General features: G+C 37.6%; 1 long non-coding RNA gene across 4 annotated transcripts in view; it reads right to left on the bottom strand.

Annotated features, from left to right (window-relative positions):
• The window catches only part of LOC122161031, an 87,328-nt gene that overhangs the window by 33,556 nt on the left and 27,415 nt on the right, over positions 1–26,357 (bottom strand). For all 4 annotated transcript variants that reach the window (XR_006169064.1, XR_006169063.1, XR_006169061.1 and 1 more), the window contains exons 2-6: positions 17,241–17,345; positions 12,766–12,912; positions 4,206–4,289; positions 3,414–3,552; positions 2,243–2,369 (exon numbers count right to left, since the gene is read on the bottom strand). This is a non-coding gene — a long non-coding RNA (uncharacterized LOC122161031). The remainder of the gene's footprint in view (positions 1–2,242; positions 2,370–3,413; positions 3,553–4,205; positions 4,290–12,765; positions 12,913–17,240; positions 17,346–26,357) is intronic.

Here is a 26,357-nt window from a genome sequence, read left to right on the forward strand (position 1 = left end):
TGAAGTATTGTTGACATCCTAAAATAAACATTGTTAAGAAAGAAACCTTCAGCATAATTAGGAGATCGTGGCATGACTGGATAGTATTGGCATTCGCTCTAAGAATCAAATGCTTGGAGGTGATAATGCTCTCTTTTACAGTAACAGTTTAAAACAGAAAAACACATTGACAGATATTATTTAATGAATAAAATATGAGTGATCCAATAGCATTAATACACTACAGTACCTAGCAAGAGTCACACGCCTTTTCCTCGTGGGGGCATTGTGCACGTAACATGTAAGGGAAGGAAACAGTTGCAGACTGGCGAAGTTCTAAGACATGAACATCATGGCCAGTTCCCTTCATAGAGTCTTTTTCTGCAATTAAACGACAATTTTCATATCATAACTCAGAAAATTCAAATTTAAAAGCTGGTTAGCATTTCTCACTGCAGTTCAGCTTCTCAGGACCATGGGACAATGAGAATGTCTGCCCCACATTACTCACAGCTTTCAGCAAAGATCTACTAATGAGATCTACTAACAAGATCATTTAAGACTTGCAGTAGTTAGAAAGAGATTTCAATCTGCCTACATGCAATACACTCCCAATTGCAAGAATTCCATTTCAAGTAAGCAATAACGGCAGAGAAAACATAAAGGTATCCATAATTGAACTCAGGCTGAACTACACTGATCTCACAATAGAGAGGGAAGTGTTAACATTCTGGTAGAAAGTTAGATCGTGTCTGGGATTCGGTACAAAATACCCAGAAAGAGGCTGTGAAAGATCTAAAACAAAGCCTAGAATTCTGCAAAGGGAACTTACTCTAGCAATATAGGAACACTGAAAAGAAAACATTACAATAGCTAGTCAAAGTACTACAAAACTCTTAGCAAAGTGTAAAATTCTGGACTATAAAAACAGGAGAGTGCACAAATTCTACAAATGAACTCATGCATAGAGGCACGTAATGTGAACGAAAAAGACCCCTAGCATGTAGAAGATTTAAGAATTGCCATTTACAATTTGCTGCAAGAGACTGTGTGTGCTGGCAAGCATACACAGTACGAGCAAAGTAAATGACAACACAAGATCCTTTTGTAGAAATCTAGCACAAAGCCTCAGGATGTGAAGAAGTGAAAGTCACGAGTAGACAAAAAAATGGCAGCAACAGAGATACCAGAGCTGGAAGTCCACACATCAAGAGGGAAGCAACTCAGAAAAAAACTAATTAATTTTAAAAACTTTTTTTTCTCCAGTGTTAAGCTTGACTATTTATGAAGAAATGTGTGGTGGTTTCTCTCAATGCTACAGTCAAAACTGAAGTCAAGTGCATTATTCATCATGGGTACTAATAAAAAATTTAATGTCAGTGCTCTCCAAGAGTGAAGGGAGCCTTTGGCCTCAGTCTACATCTGTGAAAAGTTATATATCTTATTTATGGAAAGCTTATGTTAACTGAAACTGTCTATAAACTACTTACTGCCATTCCCAATAGGAATCTGATAAGCATCTTTATCTTACTGCCTCCTGAAACTTCATAATTATTTCTTAACTAAGAATGGTTAATTTACAAAACAAATACAAATGTAAGTAAAATTTGTTGCCTGCACAGGCATATTCTGGAGCCTTTGAGACACTGCACTGCATACAGATTAGAGGACACATTTCTATATGATGTCTACCCATCCTTTAACCATTTCTGCTCTCAGACTAGGACTACAAATAACAGAGGAATATCAGGGTATTAGCCTAGGTTGGTGCACTCTCCACTTTCCTGTGAGAACCCTGTATAAAGGTCCTCCAGTTAGGCCAAAGAGCACTTGTAAGTCCATTTTTATACGGGACAATGACCACAGATTCCCAAAACATCATATGGGTGACTAGCAGTAAGTTGCAGCTTTTGCTTGGTCTGACAGCGACTTTCCACTGAGAACTGTACCTTTCCCTAATCTTAAACTCACACTGTCCAACCACTATGACAGAAACAATTACAGCAATTAAAAGCCAGTATTGGCAGTTCCACGGTGGGAAAAATTATCTATACCACATGCAGCTGTACACACAGCAATAAGACAGAAACCCCCGGTTAGTCATAAGAACAGAAAGGGCAACCCTTGTGAAAGATCCCTGCATTTTCTTAAAAATATCATTTTCAGTAAAACTGGTGCAGGCTAAAGGGGAATAAAGAGGCCATGTTACAGTAACTGCTGGTCCCAGAGTCATGACTCTAACTCAACGACACAGGAAACTTACCTCACAGAAGTGTTGCCAGCCCAGGATAGCAACTTCTCAAGTAGGTGAAGCCATCATGCATTCCGCTCTGTGGACACTGAGACATCCTCATCCGTTTTCTTCTTTAGCAACCAAATCATTATTCATCCTGAGAGAATATGATTCATTATGTAAGGGATTTTGATTTCAGTTAGATATTTTGCTTAAATCACCTATTTTTCTTCTTAAAAGTTCCAATATTTGGCATTAGAACTTGAAAAATAGCAGGCAACAATAATTATCATTTTTTAAAAGAATTCAAGTAAAATTTAACATCTCTGCATCCCTCTTTAAAACTGCAATGAAATGAGCACTTTTTTTCTTTCTCATTCTTTAATAAAAATACCTTATGTCTTTTGAGATCTCATCAGTCCATATAAACACACTACAATGTATACGGTACACTACAATGTAGGCTTCATTAAGTATCTGAAATGATGTTTCAGTATTTCCCTGGAACTAACTGTAGCACCGCATTTTGGAAAAACACACATACACAACTCTTCCTTTTCTATCATTTTACAGTGAAAAAAAATATGAAAAATAAAAAGAGCATTCTTAATTCAGGTTATAGGTTCAAATGCACCAACCTTAACTATCTTCAGCTTTAACAGATAAAATGGACAAAGGACAGTAAGAAAAGCAAAATAGAGTGATTTCCTGTGGGGATGCTTTAGTCACTACTGGTATCACCAGAAGAAGAGCATAGGCTGCCTTATATATCACCCATCTGACAACACTGCTTCCCCCCTCTGTATCAGAGCTGCATGTCACTTAATAGCTTGCTCAATTATGAGAAAGTGTTAATAAGTAACCTGGGCACGTTCACGCTTCACTAAATTATAATCAAGACTTGATTCTAGATTTTCTGATTGTTTTTCTCACACAACACGTCAAACAGAGATTTCATATTTTGTACACCTTTATGGATAATTACACTACTATGCTATTCCTGTTACTATCACATTTAAAGATCTGTTCTTCTTTTCTTTAACTTGTAAATCAAGATACAGTCTCACAAAATATTTTGTTCTTATGAAGTCCTTTTTGCCAATAATTATCAGCCTAATAAGAATTTGGAGATTTCCCTGGCAAACATGATAGCATGTCAAAGAAGGTACTGATCAGCAATACCCAGACACAAATCACTTACCTGCTGTTAGGGGTCGTGTTAGCTCCCTCATGCTTGCACACCTTCATTTGCTATATGCTATGGTAACCACTGCACATCTCACATCATAAGCTTCCACCACACCAAGCTGACTCACAGCAGCTGGACAATTGCATATACCCTACAAGAAAAAAGTTCAGTAAAGAAACCTGGTCCAGGGAAACAGAGTGAGAGACCCAAGCTGTTAGTCAGGGAAGAGAATATACAACTATGGAAAAATATATATGTGAGGCTTAATTATGGTTAAGAACAGTCTTAATGAAAATGAAAGTTGTAATTTCAGTTAAATATAACAATGTTTTATTTCTGCTTATTCCCCAAAGTGTTTTCTTTCCCTATTTTTCACTGAGAACAAAAAATACCTATGTTACAATGTTAGGATTTTTACGTGATTAAACTTCAGTTTTACTATCCTTTACTGTTTCTTGTCACACTCACTGTCATGGATCATGAGCATCCGAGTCATCAGACCAGGGACATTACTAATGTGCTGCTGTATCTGTCCTATAGATACATATTTATATGTAAATGGTGTATCTTTGAATGAGTACCTGTTAGTGAGTGCATCACAAAAGAATAGGACTATTTTTATATTCCTGGCAATAAGTATCTTGCAGTACTTTGAAAAAACACTTCTCTGAAAGAGTTTTGTGTACAGTAACTGCAGCAAACTTTAAAATCAAACTGTACCAAGAATGTAAAGTGAAAGCAGATAATAGGCATTGCTTTCTTTCTTTCTTTCTTTTTTTTTTTTAACTATTCATCCATACTTACCATGTCCCTCTCTAGAATCCATGGATCATTATTCTTTGTAATTCTTTTTTCTTCAGTGTAAGACTATGGGATGAAGTCCACATTCTGAAATTACACACAAATATGTTATAAAAAATGGAGTGTTTGAAATCAATTCTAATGTTAAATGCAAAGGACATTCTGGGCTCATTAAGTAAAAATATCTCATTTAATGAGCAGGAAAGCACTGGAGCACACTGAACCCTGACACAAAGCAAATTATTTAAGTGATAAATTATATTTTATGGGGAATGTAAAAGTTAATAATACTCAGGGGTAAGGTAATAAATGCAGAGGTGTAACTAACTTCATTGACTGCTTTACTTACAAACATGCCATATGTACCTGGCTACTTGAAATAGCAATAAAAAGAATTGGCAAACTCACGGAACCAAAGATTCATGTGGAGACCTTTGTAGCATTCTTTTCCAGTAGTCAATCTGCGTTTTATTCTTTTCAAACTCATTATTCTCCTCCCTCTCTCACTTTAGGATATATACCTCCGGTCTTTGCTTTTCACTTTCTGTCAAATATTTGATCTTGCATTCATTAAAACTGAAACCTTCTTATCTGCCAGAGAGGCTAATAAAATGAGTGCTCATTTACCTGAAATGATGCCCTAGAAGTGACCTGAAACTTTACTTGAAGAGAACCAATCTATGCTGAAAGAAAACAGTGGATCAACTATTAATCCTCTGCCTTTCCAGTACATACAAGTTCAGTGGATGAATCCCCTAAAGTTATTGTTCAGTGAGATCAGTGCAGCAGATGAACTCACTGAGGATACACATGCATAAGCCTGTGCAGTAGAATAAGAGTCTCTACTACAAACACAATTATCAGAGCGAAAACTCTTTCACTATGTTTTTAATTGTGCGAAGGTATATATCAAGTAGAAATCAATTCAGGAAGAGTATCAAAATTATTTCCTATTACTATTTCCTCAACCTTAGAAATGAAATTTGTGTTACTGTCTCTATGCTCTTTCCAACTTCATTTATATATTTACATTTCCAAGCCAACAGCTAGTGTTTTAATCTCATGGATACATCCAGGAAGTGAATATGAAGCCAATGCACTGGATTTGTACACCTTGTATATGTATAGGATGGTTATTCGCACAGCACAAGTAATGATGTTTGCCAAAACTTCCAACAGACTCGTTATAAAGAATTAATCAAATTAATCATGAAAAGATTATTTCAACTATTTTGTAGAAATAAGAGTTCATACTCAATCCGAAACAAAGTTGCCTTCACATTAGCCTTCTATTTACTTTTGATCTTTAAACAGCCGTATGATAGTAATCAATGATCTTGAAAGCAATTGAACAAGCTCAATACATCACTTTGAACGTGTAAAGTCAAACTATATACAAGCAAAAAAGTGCTTCTGACTAGATCCAGTATAAAACAAGCCAGTAGGAAAAAGAATCATTCAAAAAGATAAAAATCTCTAATTCAACCTCTTCATTAAGATCTAAAAAGCAACAAAGATTATATGTGTTTCCTAGAATATTTCTGAGACACACTTCTGCCAGATTATGTAACTAGAAATAAAGAATCATATAATGTTTATGTGGAGCTACTTGTAAATTGACCACTCTGTATGATGCATGACAAGAAATAGTGATAAAAGACACATCCAGAAAAATTATATGCTTCCAAATACACATTTGAGCAACTTATTCTCTCCTAAGTACTCAGATAACATTATACAGGTTTTGAATCTGAACTGGGAGATTCAGACTTAGTGCATTTTAAACAAAGCTGAAGGTTTTGAATGCTGGATTCTGCACATGGAATAGAGCAACCCTAGATACATGTACAGACAGACAGAGGGACAAGAGGTTGGAGAGCAGCCCCGCAGAAAGATGTAGGAGTTCCGGCTGACAGCACGTTGGACCTGAGCCAGCAGTGTACCCTGGTGGCCAAAGCACTAAGCATCCCCTGGGAGCACCAGGCCCAGCACCACCACCTGGACAGGGGAGGGGCTGTCCTACCATACAGCCTCACCCCAAACAGTGGAGTTTGGGAACCACAGCATGAGAAAAGACATAAAACTATTAGAGAACAGCCAAAGGAGAGCTACAAAGATGGTGAAGGGCCTGGAGGACAAGACCTACAAGTTGCAGCTGAGGCCCCTGGGTTTGGTCAGCACAGAGCAGAGGAGCTGAGGGGAGGCCTGATGGCCTCACAGGAAGCGGAGGGGCAGCGCTGAGCTCTGTGTGAGAGCAGCCTGAGGGAAATGGAGCAGAGATGTGTCAGGAGTGACAGGGAAAGATTCTGCCCCAGAGGGCAGCGAGCACGGAACAGGCTGCCCAGCAGTTCCAGGATCATGTGGACAGTGCTCTCAGGCAGAGTTTGGACAGTCCTGTGTGAAGCAAGAAGCTGGGCTCAATGATCTTGTATTCCCATTCCACTCAGGATGTTGTAGGCTTCTAATTAATCCACTAACTCCAGAAAGCAGGAAATTGCAAGAAAAAACTTGAACATCGTAAGAATGCTGAGTTGGAAGCACCAAGAATATAAGCATGTACATACATTAACATATTATATTGAGGAGTTTAGAAGGTTAAACTAGAGATGTCTGGCATCACCCTCCTGTGTTCCACAGTAGCTTATAGTGAGACACGCACATAAGACTTGTACTACAGCTCAAAATGAGGTTGCCATCAAAGGTCAGACTACTAAAACAGGTAAATACATCAATTCTTGTATTCCCGTCAACATAAAAACGCTGAAATACATGGAGAGGCCAATATCTAGATCCTTGTGAAACCTTATGGTAAGAGCATTTCTTGTTTGAGCCATCTTCCTCCTGACTACAAAGCATTTTTATGGTCAATAGTCTTTGTACACGGGAAATACTACTCACTGCTTGTGTGTTTTTGTTTTTTAAACCTATAGGCTATCAAATATCAGATAAAAAAAGATATTAAAAAATATCATGGGAGAAACCTATCCCTGAACTAGCAAGGTATGCTTGTTACATCCTTAATGAAAAGTTTCTCCAAAGATCCTTTAAGACGGTTTCTCTCAGATACTCACAGAAAAAAATCTGTGACAAAAGGTATCTTACAGCTGCAACTTTTAGATTCCAGGTGAAGCAGATTTCAAACTGCAGAGATTTGAGGAAGTTAAGGTACAGAAAATCACCGCACTAATTGGTCTTCCTGATGAAAGATTGATCCCTTCTGGTTAAGGTGATGGTGTACTGCCACTAGGGATTGTAGTATAAATGTACATGAAAAAGAAAAAAAAGAGAAAAAAATTCCCTCTTTAATGCAGTGGAGAAAACAGCAGTTCATTCATATTTTAATTTTATTTATATATATTTTAAAGAAATACTTCATTCTCTTTAGATAGCTTCAAAAAGATGCAAGGAGTAAAAGACTCCATAAAGATGCCAGGAAGATGAGGGACAGAGGGGCTCAGCATGTTCTCTACTGAACTTCCACCATACTCCATAATGAAAAACATGTCTTTCTAACCAGTAGATGCTGCTATCTCTACTTTTCCAAATATTACATTTGTGTTTTCAGTTATACGTAGAATAACTAATGTACTGGTGCCAGTCAGATGGTTTATATCACCAAACCCCCACAAGCAAATTTGTTTTACACAGCAGTTGAATGAAAAACATCCTGTAGAGAGCACAAACATGAGGGAATGGGAACAGAAAACAGCACTAGCAACATGATTTAAATTAAGTGAACATTAATACCTCCAAGACACTGCCTTATTGCTTCATATATATTTAGCGTGAAAAGCTGTAATTTACATGTACAATATTTTTAACACCATCTATTAATCAGATACATACAGCTACTCCGTTTAATTGATACTGTAAACAAAAGGCCTATTTAAAAACATATGCTGCAATAATTAAAATGTTATTATGCTGACTGTGCCTTTCTTTGAGGAAATTGTAACATCTGTATTAACTGCGATAAGCATTGATTACCTGAAATGATATAAATATTTGGGGAGCTAATAACAATCAGGTAGGGTTTCAGTGCATGCTATAGACAGCAAAGATAAATTGCAGGAAACTTAGATCAAAGTTGGTTTGTGAATAAGTTTGTTTTTGTACTTAATGACTCAATATAAAACACACACAGAAAACTCTTCAGAGATTTAAAGCACACGGAAATGCCATAAAGAAACATCCCATCCTGTGCAGCGTTTCTGTAGAATCTCCCTGTGCAGTGTGTTGGATGTCAGCACACAAGAAGGGGAATGAATTCAATCCATCAAGTATTTACCATGCTTTTTTTTTTTTTTTTTTTTAAACCAACATTAGACATTTCTAATTGCCTTTTTTTTTTTTCTTGTAGGGCAGAAAGAAAGTATGTAATTCTCTGCCTTCCCATTGAGAAGGTTATTTTAATGATGCAGACATTGAGACTGGGTCAGCCATATCTTGGTTCTGTGTGAAACATTTATTTTGTCTGAGTTACTTTCATTAAACTACCACAGACTTCAGTAAGGGCTTACATCACCTGCCTCGGTACTTTATTGGTGCCTTTTCCTCTCCCACTCTAACATCCCTCTCTATATAACCCTTCTGTTATAAAGGTTAAAGTATGATAGGTCGTGTCACCTATCTTACCAAAGACTGGATTTCTGGAAAAGATGAAGACTTAAGGTGGAGTCCTGATAAAAGAGGCAAAACGACTTCAACCCCAGTGAAGGTAAAATGGCATTACTGAAAGCAGAATCTGCTCTGTGCTCATTAAAGAGGTTTTATTGCCGCCCTGTATCATCCTTTGCACACAAGACAAAAGCTCATTCCTTTCAGTATGTGAAAGAGAGCACAAGAAACTGCTTGGAGAGAGACACAGCCACGTGCTGACGTACAGGAGCAAGGGCTGAGGTCCTGAGACGGATCCTGTCTTCAGGACTACTGAAACCAGCAGCACCAACAGAGGTGCCTGGTACATTAGCAGGACTCTGGCCCCAGTAATAAAATGGGTGCTTTTTGCTGACAATGACAGGAACAAGTTTTACTCAAATGTCTGAATCCAAACATGAAGCAAGTCATTGCACGTGACTGAAAAGCCCTATTGACTATACAGTCCCACAGGACTCCCCATACTTGTGATCAGGAAAGAAGCAGTTTATGTAAACCTTTGCCCATGATTCAGGCTTGAGTAAACAAAGACTTTCTATATTTTCTGCAAGCGTTCCACTGTTAATACACAGCATGCAGCATTTGTTTCTTATTAAGTTGTATTTTCATTTCTTTGCTCTTGTAATTTAGGTCTTTCCAACACTCTAATTCTTTTAAGCATTGCATTAACTTGCCATCTTATAACCTCTGTACAGCTTTCTCTGTGATTGTTGTAACAATTTGTACTATTCCAAAGCACAGGCACTATTTGCATCTCTAGTTATTATCTTGTCCTTGTTTCCTTCAGACTAGCAGTCCCTGATTTTATTTTTTTCTAACCAACAAGAAGGCTAAAAAAACATTATCTGCAAAAAGCATGATGTTCTGTAGAGACAACAATAGCTGTTTATTGCTTCTTGCATAAACTACTTTAATTACCTTTAGATTACTGGTGTTATTCAAAAACATTCACTTACAGCTCAGGGGGTCCATGGGCATTTACTGAAATTCTTTGCAATAGGGTACTTTGTCTTAGTTGCAGCAAAGCGTATTACAGTCTTTGTGTACTCAAAGATAGAGTGACTTATGCAACAGAAATTGGAGATATTCACAGTGTTGATATTTGTGGCATTTATTATTCAAAATAAAATGAACTTACAGCAATACAACTGAACATTATAACTTAGTGCAATAGTAGTGCCTTTGTGAACAAACTGCTATTTCTAATTCCATATCTGTGGTGAGTTAGTGCATTTTTGCTCAAAATACAGACAAATCCACAGTTTTATACAGTTACATATACACATCATGCTGGCCATGAAAGCCTAGTTTGTTTGACAAGTTAAACAATTCATTTATTTTCTACAGGTCTGCTAGCTATCATTGGGCTACAGCAGCACGGTAGTACAAATTATATGGGAGAGCAGGACACCTAAGAACACAGAAATAGAAGATAGCCATTTAAAATATACCTCAAATGCTTTTGCATCAACATTAATAGACTTGCATAGGGCACACAACCAACTGAAAAGATCATTATTGATTATATGTTGCTGAGTGCCACAGAGAGAGTCGGCTGAGTAGGGACCTTACTGGAGATGATGCTAGGAAGGGAAAAAAGGGTCTTGTTAAGTGCTATTTGGTCTCTTCAAAAATATCAACTGAGAAGGTAGAAAGCTGTAGTAAAATGTGGAGATCTTATATTTCCTGATTTCTTGTGTACTACACAGAGAACTATAAAACGAGTTCCTCTAATGCTACTAGCGCAATTAATAAAGATCTGCTTTCCCTTACTACAGCCTCTTCCAATATAGTTTCTTGGCACACTGTATTTATTACACCATAAACATAAATAGCACAGGGCTGATTCACTCTACATTACAATAATGATATTTTAAATATGTAAAGGTTGCAGTATCCCACATAGCTTCCCACTACAAAACAAGACGGTACTCAGTCTGAAGATTCTATGTCCCTTTAATGAATCTTCTCAACAACGCGGGATGTAATTCCATTTAGATGTTACAGTGAGGTGGAAATTCACATTTAGGTAGATATTTGCCTTTCATTGCTATCTCATACAGTCACTGAGTGCACTGAAAGCTTCACAGGTTTTTCAATATGCTGGAACAACTCTTGTGTGTTACTGTTATGTTAATGATTGCCGTAATATGAGACTATGCTTTTGTAAGTACCAAAGATGTCTGAATGCATTTGTTTCTAAACAAGAGACAGTCTGTGACAAACACATACTGAATAACAAAAGGAGGCAGAGGGGCTAGGGGACTGGAAATTAAAAAAAAAAAAAAGGAAGAAAAAGAAACAAAACATAACAAAGCAGCCTATCTGAACAACCTTGATACAGGACTATTAGCTCTATATAGGGCTTCAGCTATTCATTCTATTTTGCTTTTTTCAGATGATACTACCTCTATTGAAGAAAGGAATTTGGGCAGAAATAATTAGGTCCTGTCTGAAAGAAAAAAATGAAAGAGTGACTTAACAGGGGTTTTATAAAATCTCATGTGTCTCCTCTGTGAAAGAAAGAATTTGTATACAACTATAAATTTTTTATGTTTCTATCAAACATTGATAATAAAGGTTTTAATATTTATAGTTACCCTTGGCCAAACTCTCAGAGTTGCCTCTCCAGTAGGGTACACTCACAGAGGTACTCATTGCCTTTGGGTACCGCTGATTGGGACAGTGAGCACATCATGGATTTCCCTTCGGAATATAGCACTGATACCCAGCTCTTCTTAATCTTCTTAATATTCAATTTTAGGCATTCCTCTGTAATCAGCTTTATCCTGAATTCTGATGAGTTCTTGTTTTACACTGGGAACTGTGTCTTTTAACAATCAATGTTATTAAAATGACCCTTGATAGTGCATGATTCCACAGTGGGGATTTTCAAAGCTATGTACAAAAATGCAGATATTACGACTTTAATATGGAAGTTTAAAATCAGAACTTCTATCTGCCTTGTTCAAAGTAATTTTCCTAGCTTTAAACACTTGCAATTCACGATAGCTTATTGCAAGATTTTGGTTTTCTCTTCACAGTAGCCCAGAAGCTCTGAGCAAAGGAGAAAATACAGTGCTGGAGCATAGCTAGTAGATTTATGGTCACTGATCTGCTTGTTGCCTAAGAGCAGATGAATTAAGGGGCTTTGTGATGCAAGGTGCACTGTAGAGGGTACATGTTTTAATGCATTATTATAACTTCATGGGAGTTACTTAATGATCTTTTTGACTAGCTTTATTGTTCATTGTCCATAAGAACCATCGCATTGCTGGCATAGATAAAATATATTAGGAAATGAGTTTCATATCAGTTGCCTTTCTAGTGAACCTGTGAATCTCTCAAGTTTGTTTCCATTGTACAGCAAATACGACCAATACAATTCCGAGGAGATTATACATCATTTTGTTGCAAGTATATGAACTGGGCACGAGTTTGTAGTGGAGCTGAGCTGGGACTGAGGGGAGGTACCTGCCTGCAATGCCAATGTTCCACTGAATAAAATGCAACATACAGATCTACCACTAGGCTTGCTTCTTATCGAGGAGGAGAGAAGATGCTGTGTTAAGGGGGCGTTTAAGCTGAAATGAAGATACAAACTGCATTGTGAAATAGAGCAAATAAAAAAAATAAAGCAGTGCGTGAAGAAAGTTTTCATAAGTCTTTCAAGGTACACAGCAGAGGAAAAGAATTTTTGTTAGTAGCTGGCTTTTTTTTGTCTTTTTTTTTTTTTTTTTGAAAGACTTCGTAATGAAGATTATCAGTTGCTGTGCAGGTAACTGCTCATTAGAAATCACCAATAAAAAGGCTGTTTAGACTCAGCAGAAAGGTACTTCACATTAAAATGGAGGAGAGTAAATACGAACTTTTGAAAATCAAATAAAGAAGCCTTGAAACTACTTACCCACCCTGCAGTTTCAACTCTAATTTGTTCCGTCCTGAAGCAGAGTTCAAATATTTAAAAAGTATAATAAAACAGAAATCCCAGGCATCTCATATTCAACAGCAGTTTCCTTTCCTCCTTTCCTCCTAAATGTCATGAAAGGAAAGCCTAAGAAATCAAAAGACTGTTTCAAAAACAAAGGAAAAGAACGCTCATACCAGAAGAACATGGTGCCTGCTCAGTGTGAAAAACATTTCCCCTTTGTCTTATTTCCATTATCGAGTAAATAACCAGATTAATCCCAATGGTAAATTTACGCAATGGTAAATTTGAAGGTAAAAAATGCAGCACTTCACTTGAAAAGAGGACACATCTCTACAAGGAAGTGAATCTAAGTGGAATTTGTGAACTTGCATTAGCATTTAGGTAGAAATTCCTGTATGTAAGTGACCATACGCAGATCTTTACCATGAAACTGCACCACAAAAATCATACTTGGAAATAAAAATACACTCTACAAGTAAGACTTGCAGAACAAAGCAGTAGGAGAAGTTTACCCATCAAATTTAACTATACTCTCCCTTTAGTGCGTATAAATTTGGATGCTGCTACTACTGAAAGTCTTTCTTCTTTGCCTCACTCAGTGCCCAGGCAGGACGCTGCACCGCATGTTGGCAAAGATTCCATAGCAAAGGAGAAGACTTATTATCTAGACACCCATCTCATTAAGTCAGAAAACAAGAGGTAAAAAACCTCTTGGATGCAAAAGATGCAGAATAAAAAATGATGTCATACATCCTCTGATGATGCCTGTGTCCTAAATTAGCAGAACTAAGTCATACATTGATATCAGTGTATTCTACCACATGTTATCAGGTTGCTGCTCTAAAACCAACCAATTCATCAAGGACTTGAAACCTCTCTATAACTGTATAACCCATCTGAGCCCAGCCCTGTGTACTTGTTCAAACACAACCACTATTTCATAGTCTTTCAGCCCTTCATCTAAGAATATTTGTAGTTTAAGATCTAACAACTTTTTCTTTAACTATGACTTTATCAAAACAGTTATGGGTTTTCCTTTACGTAATTCTTCTAGAAAAATGGAAATTAAGACAGAATTTCACTGTTCAAGGAAACCTTACACTCAATCTAGAAGACAAGCTTATCATATTTCTATAGGCTTACTTGAAATAATCTCCTCATTACTCCTTTTGCAATAACACTCTGGAAAGGAGGAAGTGAGTGGCAGACGTCTTAAACACCAGGATGCTTACAAATTCAGAAATTTGTTACTCAAATTCAAGATTCAATTTACCTTCTTGACTTGAGTTCTTAACTGAAAAAAAAAAAAAAAAAGCTATCTTTTTAATGTTCAGGAAATTATGAAGGGAATGATATTTACTTTAGACTACTGCAGCGCAGTTGATTTACCACCAATATAAAAATTGAAGTCTCATTGCCTTGTGGATCAGCACTGGAATCCATGGAAACAAGGAAGAGTGTAGAAATAAGCATTTATTATCCTATGAAAACAGTTGAATTCATTTAGTCCTTCCTAAACGACTGCAAAATAATAAGTAATGTTTGTTGTTTTTTTTTCTCGTTTGCTTATTTCTTAAGGGAAAAATGTGAGGGCACAGGTAGATTGTACTACAGCAGTGAGTACTTAAATACATTCAACAATCGGTAACAACTTGAAGTAAAAAACCTGAGTGAGTTTAAAGAAGTAAGTAAGAAGTAGCCATATGTAATGACTGTCCCTTTTAAAAATCTAAGATTTATGCATTCTAATATTGGTAGCATATAGAAAAAAGTAAAACATGAAAAATTTTCTTAGAAGACTGCATGCAAGAACATAGAATTAAGCAGTTAATCTTTAAGAAATTATTTGCTTTGTTTAAAGAAAAGAACAAAGATCATTAAAAAAATCTGAATCTCATCTAAGATTACTGAAAGATTTACTTGAGGCCATATTGCATTTCTTGTTTTCCTGATTAACAAATCATCAGCACACAAAGCAACACAGGTGGTCAGTCCCCTTGGGGTCACATCAAAGGGGCCACCATGAAGCTTTAGATGTTATTCAAAAGCAATCTGAAACTTGTCTCTCACTGTTTGTCCCATCTATTGTACTCCACAGGGTCATCTTTAAAGGAGTGTCTGGCTTACAAAAACCCACTCATAAAAATGGTTTTCTGTGACTGATCTGGGAATGGTTTGTTTTCAAAGTACTTGCGTTATAAACTGTATCATGCTAAAACTCTATTTTTATATGAAGCAATGCTTTTGGTCCTTACAAACAAGAAATTGACTTGTACTAAATAACAGTCTGACTTGCTAAATAACATGTCCATGATTACATCCATAACTGATGTCAGTTGTGTCCATAAGAAAATCACATAGACCAACAAAAAGAAGAAATATCATGTCAGAATAGCTCAGCCATAGCTCTTAGAAGAAATTCTCAACTACCACACAATATCAGCTCAAACCAGTTGTTGCAGCCCTTAGATCAGCTCTACACTAAAATTTTATGCCGTATATTTTGAAGTTTCTTCTGGAACTTGAAAATATGTCAGGATTTTATTTTATGTTTTTAGAACACCTCAGAAGCACTGCACGAAGTAATGTTTCAGTCTATATCCTATACTCATGGAGAAGGTTTGGTTGTTTTTATGTTTTTTGTTGTTTTTTTTTTTTTAAACATTAGCACTTTGAAGACTATCAACATTGTCCCTTAGTGCACACGAGTTGCAGGAAAACATCAAAGTCTTATTAAGTTGACAGTTATTCCATCAATATCAACAGGATGTTTATAAAGTATGATTCATGTTGGGCGTACCAAGAAGAGAACACAGAATTGTAGCTCTCAGTAATAAACAAAACCAACGACATTTCTCAGCTGTGGAAAAACTATTAAAGAGTTATGGACAAGCTGTCATAGGAAGAAAAACCCAACAGGGCTTCCCACTTTTAATAGACAGGCCAGAAGATGACTGCAGAACAATTTCTGAGTTTTTAACTTTATGCTACGTGCAACAAAATCATCTGAGAAACCCTTCACAGAGGATTTACTAAAACACACAGTTTTACATACAGAGTTAGGAAATGCTTTCAGAGAATAAAGCATTCATCAAATGTGGTTTTCAAGTCATCAGATGCGGCAGTCAGGCATTCAATTTCTGAGTTAATTCTCTCCTACTCCAACAAGGCATAAACATCCTACAAATGTACTTTTTCTGCGGTCTTAAAGGACAAAACTTTAGAAGTTAGCAGGCAGGTTCCTGCAGAAATGCTTCTTGTCTAAATGTGAACTACAGCTTTTGACTCCCAACAAATATTACTTCATTCCTATGCTGCAAAATCCTAAGGATTTGTAATTAAGGATATGAAAAAAATGTTCATGATGTGCTAGTATCTGTGTTCTGTATGAAATTATCATTGTGAAATGTTTTCATAACACATATTGTAAGATTTTAATATTTTTACAACCTTACTGGATCACAGAACTTCCCCTTTTTAAAATGTCTGCTTCCAGCAATAGACATTTTTAGATATATTGTTGCTAGAAAAGGGATCATCCCTAATGAGAAAATGACTAATCTAGAATCAAGGGTAGATCTGAGTAAAATCAGGTAGCAGAGCAATAGCCTGGAATATAATTTAACTTAACCAAAGACTGTGGGTGGTCAATGCTTACAAATGAAACAGCAAAAAAGTGCATTCTTACTGTATTGCCTGGAGTGCTTAAATTGACCTCTTAGGAGGGTAAATATTGTGTCTATCCAGTTGACTATGTAGTCAATATCAAATAGAGCAAAGGGTTTTTTTTCCGTACTAGGAAAGTAACCCCTCAGTGAGACTAATTAATTTCCCAGAAAACATCCAGGATATTGATCTGAGATTTGAAAATACTGTTGATGTACAGTAGTCGTCACACGTGAATAGGAACCATCTTTGAGGAAGCTTTAAAGAAATGGGACAAGCACTATTATAGGGTCTTTCAAATTAACACATTCAGACAGCTCAACTAAGAAACAGACAGTCTGAGCATTTTGACAAATATTTTTTACCTTATAATTGCTCAGAAAAAACAAACATTTTCTATAAATCTTAAACAGATTTTTGAGAAACTTACCGAATATTCTAACATAAGAGCTTCTCTACTAACTTATTTTTAAAACTGAAAAGAGCAGTTTATCAGTTATGAGTACACAAGAGGGGTTTATCTAATATCTTAGAGGCACGGTCCCTGCTCTGAACAAATGCATTTGAAATGTGAAAGCTTGTTAGATACAACATCTGTAATCATCATTGGTAATAAGGTCTATCCCAAGCACTGTCAGGAAATATCTTGCCTATAGACACATGCACAATAAGCATTTATTTAAATCACCAGTGGTAAAATATTTCTTGCTACATCAAAAAGAACCTATTAGTTGTATGACAGAACTCAGCATTTTGCAGAGGGAATGATTATTTGCATCAATTACCTGAGTAAGAGACTGCGAAGCCCACGCAAACATGCAGATGTCTCTTCACATGACAGTAGTTATTGGGTTTCATGTAGGGTTTAAGATGAGATTTAACAGCAGTATCTGTTCAAAAGAGAAAGCAGGTTGGGCCACATCAGCATCACTTCGTGCATCACCCTCAGCCAGAACTAGATCTTGAACAAACATCACAGTGATTCTAGAAGCCTGGATTATTTGAGGTAATTGGAAGCTGCAGTGAGTCCTGCCTATAGAGAAGCTCTGCCCATAGGATATGCCCCACACTCCCCCAGATCTCCAAGGAAGATTTTCAATGCCAAAAGGAGTGGTTTTAGTCAGGAGACATTGCTCTGTGTTGTGTGGTAAAGGTTTGCAGCAGCGTGCAAGGTAAATAAAATCAAAGATGATGTGGTAAGTGGAAATGAAAGGAGGACAGAAGTTAGGGACTTCCTTGCGGCAGTGGCGGATGGGCAAGAGAGGTCAGCCAAGTAGGAGAAAGATGAGTGCTGTTTTTGCAGTTGCTGATATTAGGAATACTTTGCAGCACATACAAGATGGCATGCACCTCTAAGGTCACAACAAGTCACTTATTTTCAAGATAAAACATCCAAATAGTTAATTATGAAAACACGGTTAAGGATCAAATGCAGCCTAGAATAGATTTTTATGCATTAGAATTTCCTGTTAAATTATAGGGGTTTTTAAAGGAAGTGCTGACAGTCTCTTAACCATTGCAGTGTGAACAAATGAATAACAATATACATATTCTTCTTGCTAATAAAGCTTTATAGCCTTGAAATTCAGTGTGGAGTCAATCTATTGATAGCGGAGAATTTTTGAAATAAAGGCTTTATGGTGCTTTCCTCATTCCACAACGCAAAAAAAATCACTACAAAAAAACAAAACATAGTTCTAGGGTTTCCTTTTATTAGCAGGCTTCTAGAGATACCTGTGATTCTTTTTTTTCCCTGATATGTTCTTTATGACAGCATTAAAGTCATAAGCAGTTTCCAATGGATGCAAAGATTTCTTCCAACTCGAGAAAGCACTGGAACAAGATACCAAATTTTTTATTCATTTAACTAGAGTCATTGCTTACATCTCAAGTTCATTTTTTTTCTTTGATTTTACACTACATTTCCCAAAAGGTTTTCCCATTAATATTAACAGATTTATGAATCTCATTATTCTGATTTATGTCTTTTCAATATATTTAAGGCTATGTCAATATTAAGTTATTTGTCCCTTGTGAGCACCTCCTACACAGTTTGGATTGGAAATATTTTTAAACATATATTGAGAAGTACTGCTTTGGACTCAGAAGCAATATCCTTACATAACTCAACTGCTTCTTCAACTGTGTAGTTTACTTAGTGAATCTACACAAAATAACACATTCTCCACGTGTGGGACAAACCTCTTTTAAGATAATCAAATCATAATAATTTCTTTGAGAAAATACAGGCAGGATGCTGTATACACCATACTACAGGACACAGTGCATACACAACCTCTTAGCAACTCTGCAGACTGAAGCTGCTCTGAAGCCTTCAGAAGGCCATCCCCACCATGCCTGGCCCTTTACACAGAGCTGGTTTGCTCAGCTCCTACTGCCACACGAACTCCCAGTGTTCCAGTCTTTCTCAGTTTTGAAGTGAGAGCAATCTGCATGGGATGAAGGAAACAACTACTGCCTGGAGCTGCATCCCTTCAGAATGCTTGCCATAATGTATGGGATGCATCTGAAACAGCTAAACTGCCAGCACAATGCTCCTGTCTGTCTGCATGACAATATGATTTTTATTTATATGAATATATATATTAGATGAGGCTCATTAATTTCAAATACAAATGCTAGGGTAGCAAAATTAGAACTTGTCCCATCTCTATCAATATTTCTCTGCTCAGTATTTCTTCCTGTACCACTGGTTTTCATACTCGCATCACAGTTGGTATGAATTCCCAAACAGAATTTCTTGAATGGGTCCAAAAGGACAAGGCTACACAAAGAAGCAAAACAAAAGTTCATTTCTCAAGCAAAGGGTCCACATGTTGGGAGTAGTTTCTTTTCCTTTGCAGATTTGCATAATGCTGAAATTGATTGCTAATTATCATGGTCGCTAGTTTCTATTACCGTGTCTATAATAAAGATAGAGCTGGTATGGAAACACTTCGACATAACTGACGTTTATATTCTAGTTTGGCCATACAACATTCCCTTTTACAAACCTTTGTGTTTGTGTTAGAAATGATCAGAAATATATTGAAAGTAATTCTGTGTATGATGGCAATCAATGTTTGGGAAAGAAAATCCCCTCCACGGACACACACCATTGAGTCTACCAGAAAATGATTAATGCAAATCGCTTATTAGAGCAACGCGAGGACATCATTTAATCTCTTGTTAGGTGAGCTCTGCTTTCTGCTCTGACCTCCCATCACTGGGCCTTCCCAATTCCCAGAGATTAGTCCTGATGACATTTTATCTTGTTTTGGTTTTTGCTTTTTTAAACATAATGAAGGGAATTTCTTTCAGGAATACTTATTATTTCTTTGATGCTGACAAAGACAACACAAAGATTTTTCCCAATAGTTCAGCTTTTTGCAAGATAAAATCTGAAATCAGTCGTTCCTCTGACTCCACAAGCATGCAGCAGGTCTGCAGATCTTGATCAAAGAAGAAATCGATCTAGCCTGGAGGCCATGTCAGAAGAAAAGACTTTGTCCATGAGTGTCCACATATATTCTGATAAGTTTAGTAACGTTTCTAAAAGTATTTGTAAAAGAATTATAAATTCCATATTGTTATAAGCAGAGCTAGACCATACTCATTAAGCGTATGTTCTGTCATTCATAGAACAGGAGTGTAAGTCTCTTACTAAATAAAAGAACCACAACATCACTCAGGAAAAGCACCTGCTAGTTTCTGAAAGTTCAAATACATACTGATTGCATCAGGAAATTCCTAGGAAAACAAACTCCTTTAATCCATGAAACCTGGACTTCCATGGCCCTGGGAGAACTGAACGTGTGCTAATGTATGCTCATCTTCCTCTCTGTTGCTTTCCACTACAAACAAAGCACAGAGCTCCTTAACAAGTTTTACAGAATCATAACCCTCTCTCAGTACCTTCTAATTATCAGTACAGGATTGAGAATATCCTTTTTCATATGGGTTACTGTAAAGTATGCTTTCTCCATTTGGAAGAAATCATCATAGAGCTCACTTAAGAGGAGGCATCTTTTTCACAGTCAAACTTTTACTGAGAATAACTTGGCCACTGTCATTTCCTATAATTCTGCACTAATGGTGACACGTTTTATTAAAAGGAAACACATCAGACAAAACAGCATAATTTACAAAAAGAATGATTTGTCCTGGTTTTACACTCACCCATGTCACTAAACGCAAATTGCTGCTTGAGCTGAGAAACCTTAAGTTGGACTTTAAACAACAGTGCATGTTACAATGCACACTGAGAAAATAAGCAATGCCAGCTGTAACACACTTGCTACCAGACTGTTTGGCATCTATTGACTGCGGGGCCCTAATCTTTCAAACAAGCTGTGTGCACAGATCCTGGGAAGCCAGAAGATGTGTGCTTCTGAAGGGACGTATTGGAATGAAGGAATAAGGTGCAGGTTAGCCCTGCCTTTTTTGGTTTTGTTTTGTTGTTTTTTTTTTTTTTTTTTTTTTTTTTTTTGGCTTGTTTTCTTTCTTCCTCATATCACATGAGTTATCCTCCAGCTTCCAATTCACATCCTGCCTTGTCAGGTGACATCACCTCTCTAGAGGCATTCCTCCACCTTCTCACAGGGCAGAGCCAGTCTTACCTTTACTGTGAAAGCAAATCTGAACTCCCTCAAACCTCTGGAATTCAATTCCTCTCCCTTCTCCTGATATTAGAAAGCAGTTCTTATTACTTAAAAGGACATTCCCTGGCAACTGCTTAATAACTATTCTCCTCTTCACCGCTTTTATTTTTAATAAATAGATTCCAAGATGTTAAGGCAGGAAGAAAGCACAATGAACACTTAAGACTACATTTCCACATACACAGCCCTTCGGTCAGCATTCAGCAGCCCCCACACCTCACTGAACTTCAGCAATCACTTCTGTTTCTGCTCTAATGTCAAAGTTTTCTAAAGATGCCATTGGGAAAGATCCTCTGCATATTCATTTTATTGTATTATTCACTGCATTTTGAAAATAGTGCTATATAAATGAATACAGTTATTGTGTATTATTTACTGTTCTTTCTAGAGCAGGCTGCAGTCAATTGAGACCATTACAATGTGGAGACACTCTCAGGATAATCAGAACCACTACGTTATACCCAGAATTGGTCAAAGTGTTATTCCTGAGGGGAAAGTGAGCATCTTGGCTAGCAGAACTTCAGCGAACAGCAGGAGGAGCAGCAAACCCATGTCCCCTCCTCCTTTCTGCAGCACACTGAGGAGGGCAGAGGGGAAGCAGCTGCCCTGGGACCATACTCCAGCAGAGCCTATGCACAGGTTACCACCACCCACAGCAAAGTAGAAGCAGCCTTGATTTGAGCTTTCCAAAGAAAAGCCAAAAGACATCCTCTAACAGCGCCAGGTTTCAGCGTAGTCTGGTGGTACAAGGAAAAAGAGTAAGCAGAAGAACCCCAGCATGTAAAACCACACTGAGAGCAACTGCATTTCTTCAGCTGAAATACATCTAATTTGGCTGCTCTGCCTTGTGCTGCTGATCCCAGATAGAGAGGTGGCCGTACTAAATGAGAAACGCAGCAGAGCCAGCCCCTACGAGATCTGCAGAGCTCCTTTCCTTCTATGCCTGCCTGATGCTGCCAGAGCCCTCCCAGGGGCTCCACAAAGGAAGGTGAGAATCTGGGGAAGAGCAGAGAGGCATTCACGGGAACCAGACAAGTTGGGGCCGGCAGCCCCTCATGCACCTGCCCAGCATCAGACCTCCAGCTCCAGTGCTGCTGGACCCAGGGAGATAGCAGGCCAGGGAGCAGAGCTGGATGGTGGTGGCAGAACGAAAGAAAAGACAGCTCTTATGGCAGCACCGGATGCCAACAGATAGAATTATCTTGGAACGACACAAAGAAAGTTTGCTAACACCCAGATTTCCTTCAGCAACTCAAGAATAAGGTGTTTCACCCAAGCTGTCTGCCAAATTCTTTTCTTTAGCTGCTACAGAAACAGAAGTCTCATGTACCAGTGATTCATCCCATCTATCTTAGTGAATGAATTACTACAACTCATTGACTGAAAGTGCCTGCCTCTCTATTGAGTAGAGGAAGCACAGTTGTGGACAGGCCATGTGCTCAACTTCAGACTGAGCAAATTCAGTGAAATAGAAAAAAAAGAAACTTATCTGTAGGATTAGCAGCAAGGAAAAGAGGTTCCCCAAAGCTGACATTCCCTGATATAGGGAAAGCCAATGTGAGGTCAAAGGAGGAATAGAGTCCACCTAAACAAAGTTCACAAGGGTACAAAGTAACTGTACTTAGTTTGATCACCATTAAACAGTAGAACATAAGTTTAGATCATGCAAAACTTAGAGTAACAGCTGTAAATTCTTCTCAACAAGAACCTGATAAAACACTTGCAATTTCAATCCAGAGAAGCAAAGTGAAAACCCATCAAAAAGTTCACCCCATCATCAGCCAGAGCAAGTGATGCAACCGTTTCTATCTCACCATCTTCTCCCTCACTATGACAGAGATTAATATTTTCCTTTTCATAAGTTCAGTAACAAAAAAGGAAAAGTTTGTTTTCAACTTTCTGGTATCAGTGGGGAAGCAAAGCCACGATTAAAAGGACAAACAGGAACCCCACACCTGACAACAATGAAGAATCTTGCTTTCAAACATCACACAATTGGCTGACACTTTTTTTTTTTTAATGGGCTAGCAGCTGCGTGACTCATTTATGTATGTTTTGCCTGCCTTAGCACTAAGCAGACTGATGTAAATAGGAAGTGATGAGGAAAATCAATTCAGGGCAAACACATTTTTTTCAAGGCTGTAACAGGAAGAGATAGGAAGCCCAGGAAGATACTTGATAGATATTCAACTCTGCAGAAAAGAGGAAGCAGCGTGTTGAAGCACTAAGCTGGCTATTTTGAGTTGTTGAACGGAAACGGGATACAGCACAGAAAGGATGCAGATAGGATGCATTTTGTTGCGTAGCAACCTAGGGAATAGAAGCTCCCGCATGTAACTGAAGACCATCTGCTTGTAGGAGAGGGAGAGAAAAAACACGTGTTTAAAAGGGAAAAGAAAAAAAACCGCAACACTGAAAAAGGAAGTTTAGTACCCTGAACATGTCCTGGTCAAATCACACTGGTAAGAATTCAAGAGTTAGAAGAACTTAAGTCATTGTATGCAGCTTCCTTCTACAGTATCTTTGCATTGAAAATGTTCTTAGGGAACCAAAGTAAGCTTCGGAGTAAAGCAGGCAAACCGCCAGGGAAGATAATGAATTTCAAGGTACTGAGTTTGCTCCCACTAAAGCAGATTGTGACTTTTTATTCCCTCTACAGCAAAGTAAAACAGCATTAACTTTCAGCACATCAGCACTTTTTACTTGGTTGTACTTTTGCACCTCTTCCCAGAACAGCACCCAGTCACCAGACTGCATGGAAATACCCAATCTAATTCCAGCTTGCAACACAAAAATTTTCTGTTTATTTTTACTAATGCAATTTTTGATGCTTAAATAAAAGAATAGTAGATTGATTTCAGCCAAATTAGAATCAGGATTTCCTGCAGTGCATTGAATTAATGACAATTTTACAGCAAAGGATTTACTACGATTTAAAAAAACAAAACAAAACAAAAAAAAACAAAAAAAAACAAGAGCATTCTGAAGAAGATATTTCCATTAGTAGCAAGTAAAGAAAAAACTTAGGAAAAGAAAAAACCCAAAGCCTTGCCAGATGGAGCTACTGGTATCTGCTGACAGTCACAGTTCTGATCCTGAGGCAGCCACTAAACTGAGTTGAGCACTGATGGAGACCTAAAGAGGACAGCGCAGGACACACCAGGAAGAAGCTCCATGTACCTCGATAGTCTGGCTTGCCCCAGTCACAGCCTTTTGGTGATGCACTCAGCTCCTCTTAGCACAGACCACGGGAAGCGTTGGTCTCTAGCTCTGTGTGCAGTTGTGGCCATGGGGCACGCACCATCCCTCCACCTGAGTTTACCATATGCCTTCTCTCATAGACCAAGAAAAATAAATGCAAATAGCTGTCCTTGTTTTCCTCATTCCAGTTTTCTGTTCTTTTTCTAACACTTTACTACAAAGATATTTCAGATGGGCTCGCAGTCATTTTCAGAGTCATATGGTGTGTAATTGTTGAGGAGAAAACCGTTATAACCACCATGTCAAATTTATGGCCAGTACCACGCTGCACTGATTAGCTTCTGGTAACATTACAGCGTTCCTTTGATTGTATTTTTCCTTATCTGGTAACCATTCAGATGGGACTAGCAGCAGTCTGTCACAACAGGACACATTAGGCTGAAGTCAGGAAACTCATGCTGCCTTTCTCACCTATCAGATCTCCCAAGCAGGGGTGGTTCTTCACTGAAGTTTGCTCTCATAGCTCTTGCTTTATGTGTTTTTTAATATCTACATATCAGATCTATTTATATCAAGGCTGATAAAATCATGCTTCAGCACATCCCCTGGTCTAAGCACTGGTTCTGATGCCATCAGAGTCCATCCCTGAAGTTGCACAGGCTGATTACTGTATGCAGGTGGCAGCATAAGCATCTACTTACAAACACACATCAGTGTGTGCAAAATATAAAACAAAATGAACGAGCATGAGCTATTATGAGAAATCAGAAAGAAAGCAAGGACTAATTAAACTTGCACCTAAGCAATTATTCCACCAGAAAAATTGCCACTGTTGCCATGCACCTGGAACCACACAACACTGTAAAAACGGGTGTTTCAAAAAATTAAATCTTAAGCAAGTCCACAGAGCTTTTTAACTAGAACACTTAATTATTCAATTCTTCTATAGCCCATAATTTGAATTGCTTCGTGCCTCAAAGGTAGATGGAAGAAGCCTAACGCTTGCAAAGAAATTTGCAAAATACTCACTGAGTTCATGGCAAAACAAGAGTGCCCGAGAGGTTCAGCACAGGCCTAGTCATTAAAAATAAGTCAATAAAGGTAACATTTCTTATTAAAAAACTACATTATAAGATGACTAAAATAGCCACTTCTTTCCACACAGCGATGCCAGGACAATCTAAGCAGAAAACATTTCTAGATAAAAGGAAATATTTAACTTGAGAAAATTTTTTTTTATGTTCACCTTCACTAAGAATAACTCCACCTGAATAGATGAGAAGTTACTCTAATTGTTGTGAAAAGGACAGTTAAAAGGACAGAGATAGAGCATGCTCACAGAGACAGTACATAAAAACATTTTGAAGAGCTGTCCAGGTTTAAAGAAAGTTGAATTCTGCACATTTTCTACTCAGATTCTGTGATCTTGAAGTCAAGAAAGCCAGCACATTGACTGCTTGTATAGTACTAATACATTAACTGCATGTTCTGAAATGCCAACTTGCAAATTGGGATTCTTAGCCAAACATTAGAGGGTAGAAGCAAAGCAGAACCTTAGCAGAACCTGAGTTATGCCGTCAGCTCTCATCTCTCTTATGTGGGAGATAATTAATCCTTAAGGTTTCAAATTAACATAGAAAAGTTAATTTTTGCATGTCTTCTCTTCATTTTGCCCCAATGGGCAATGACTTGACATTTAATCAGAACACAGCAGGTCTCCTGACACATTCAACCCCAAGGAGATGCTAAAAGAATATGCATCTCTGCACACCATACATGTCCATCACACTTTAAGATGTGGTTGAATATTCCATACATCAGACTACAATTTGCAAAATCCTTTCTGCATTTGATGCAATGAGCAGACATCTTAAACACCATTATCTGCTCAAAGTGCAGTTGCATGAAAAATCTACAAAGTAGCATTTGCAAAGGAAACAATGCTCCACAAATAACATTACTTTTCTGTGTGTGTAAAATAAAAGAACCAGCAATAAGAGTTTAAAATATTCCCTTGCTAGTTTAAAAACCAATCTTAAC

This window comes from Centrocercus urophasianus, unplaced genomic scaffold, assembly GCF_019232065.1.
Source record: "Centrocercus urophasianus isolate 14NV4802_14NV808 unplaced genomic scaffold, USGS_Curo_1.0 seq_18, whole genome shotgun sequence".
In the NCBI taxonomy this organism is placed as follows: domain Eukaryota; kingdom Metazoa; phylum Chordata; class Aves; order Galliformes; family Phasianidae; genus Centrocercus; species Centrocercus urophasianus.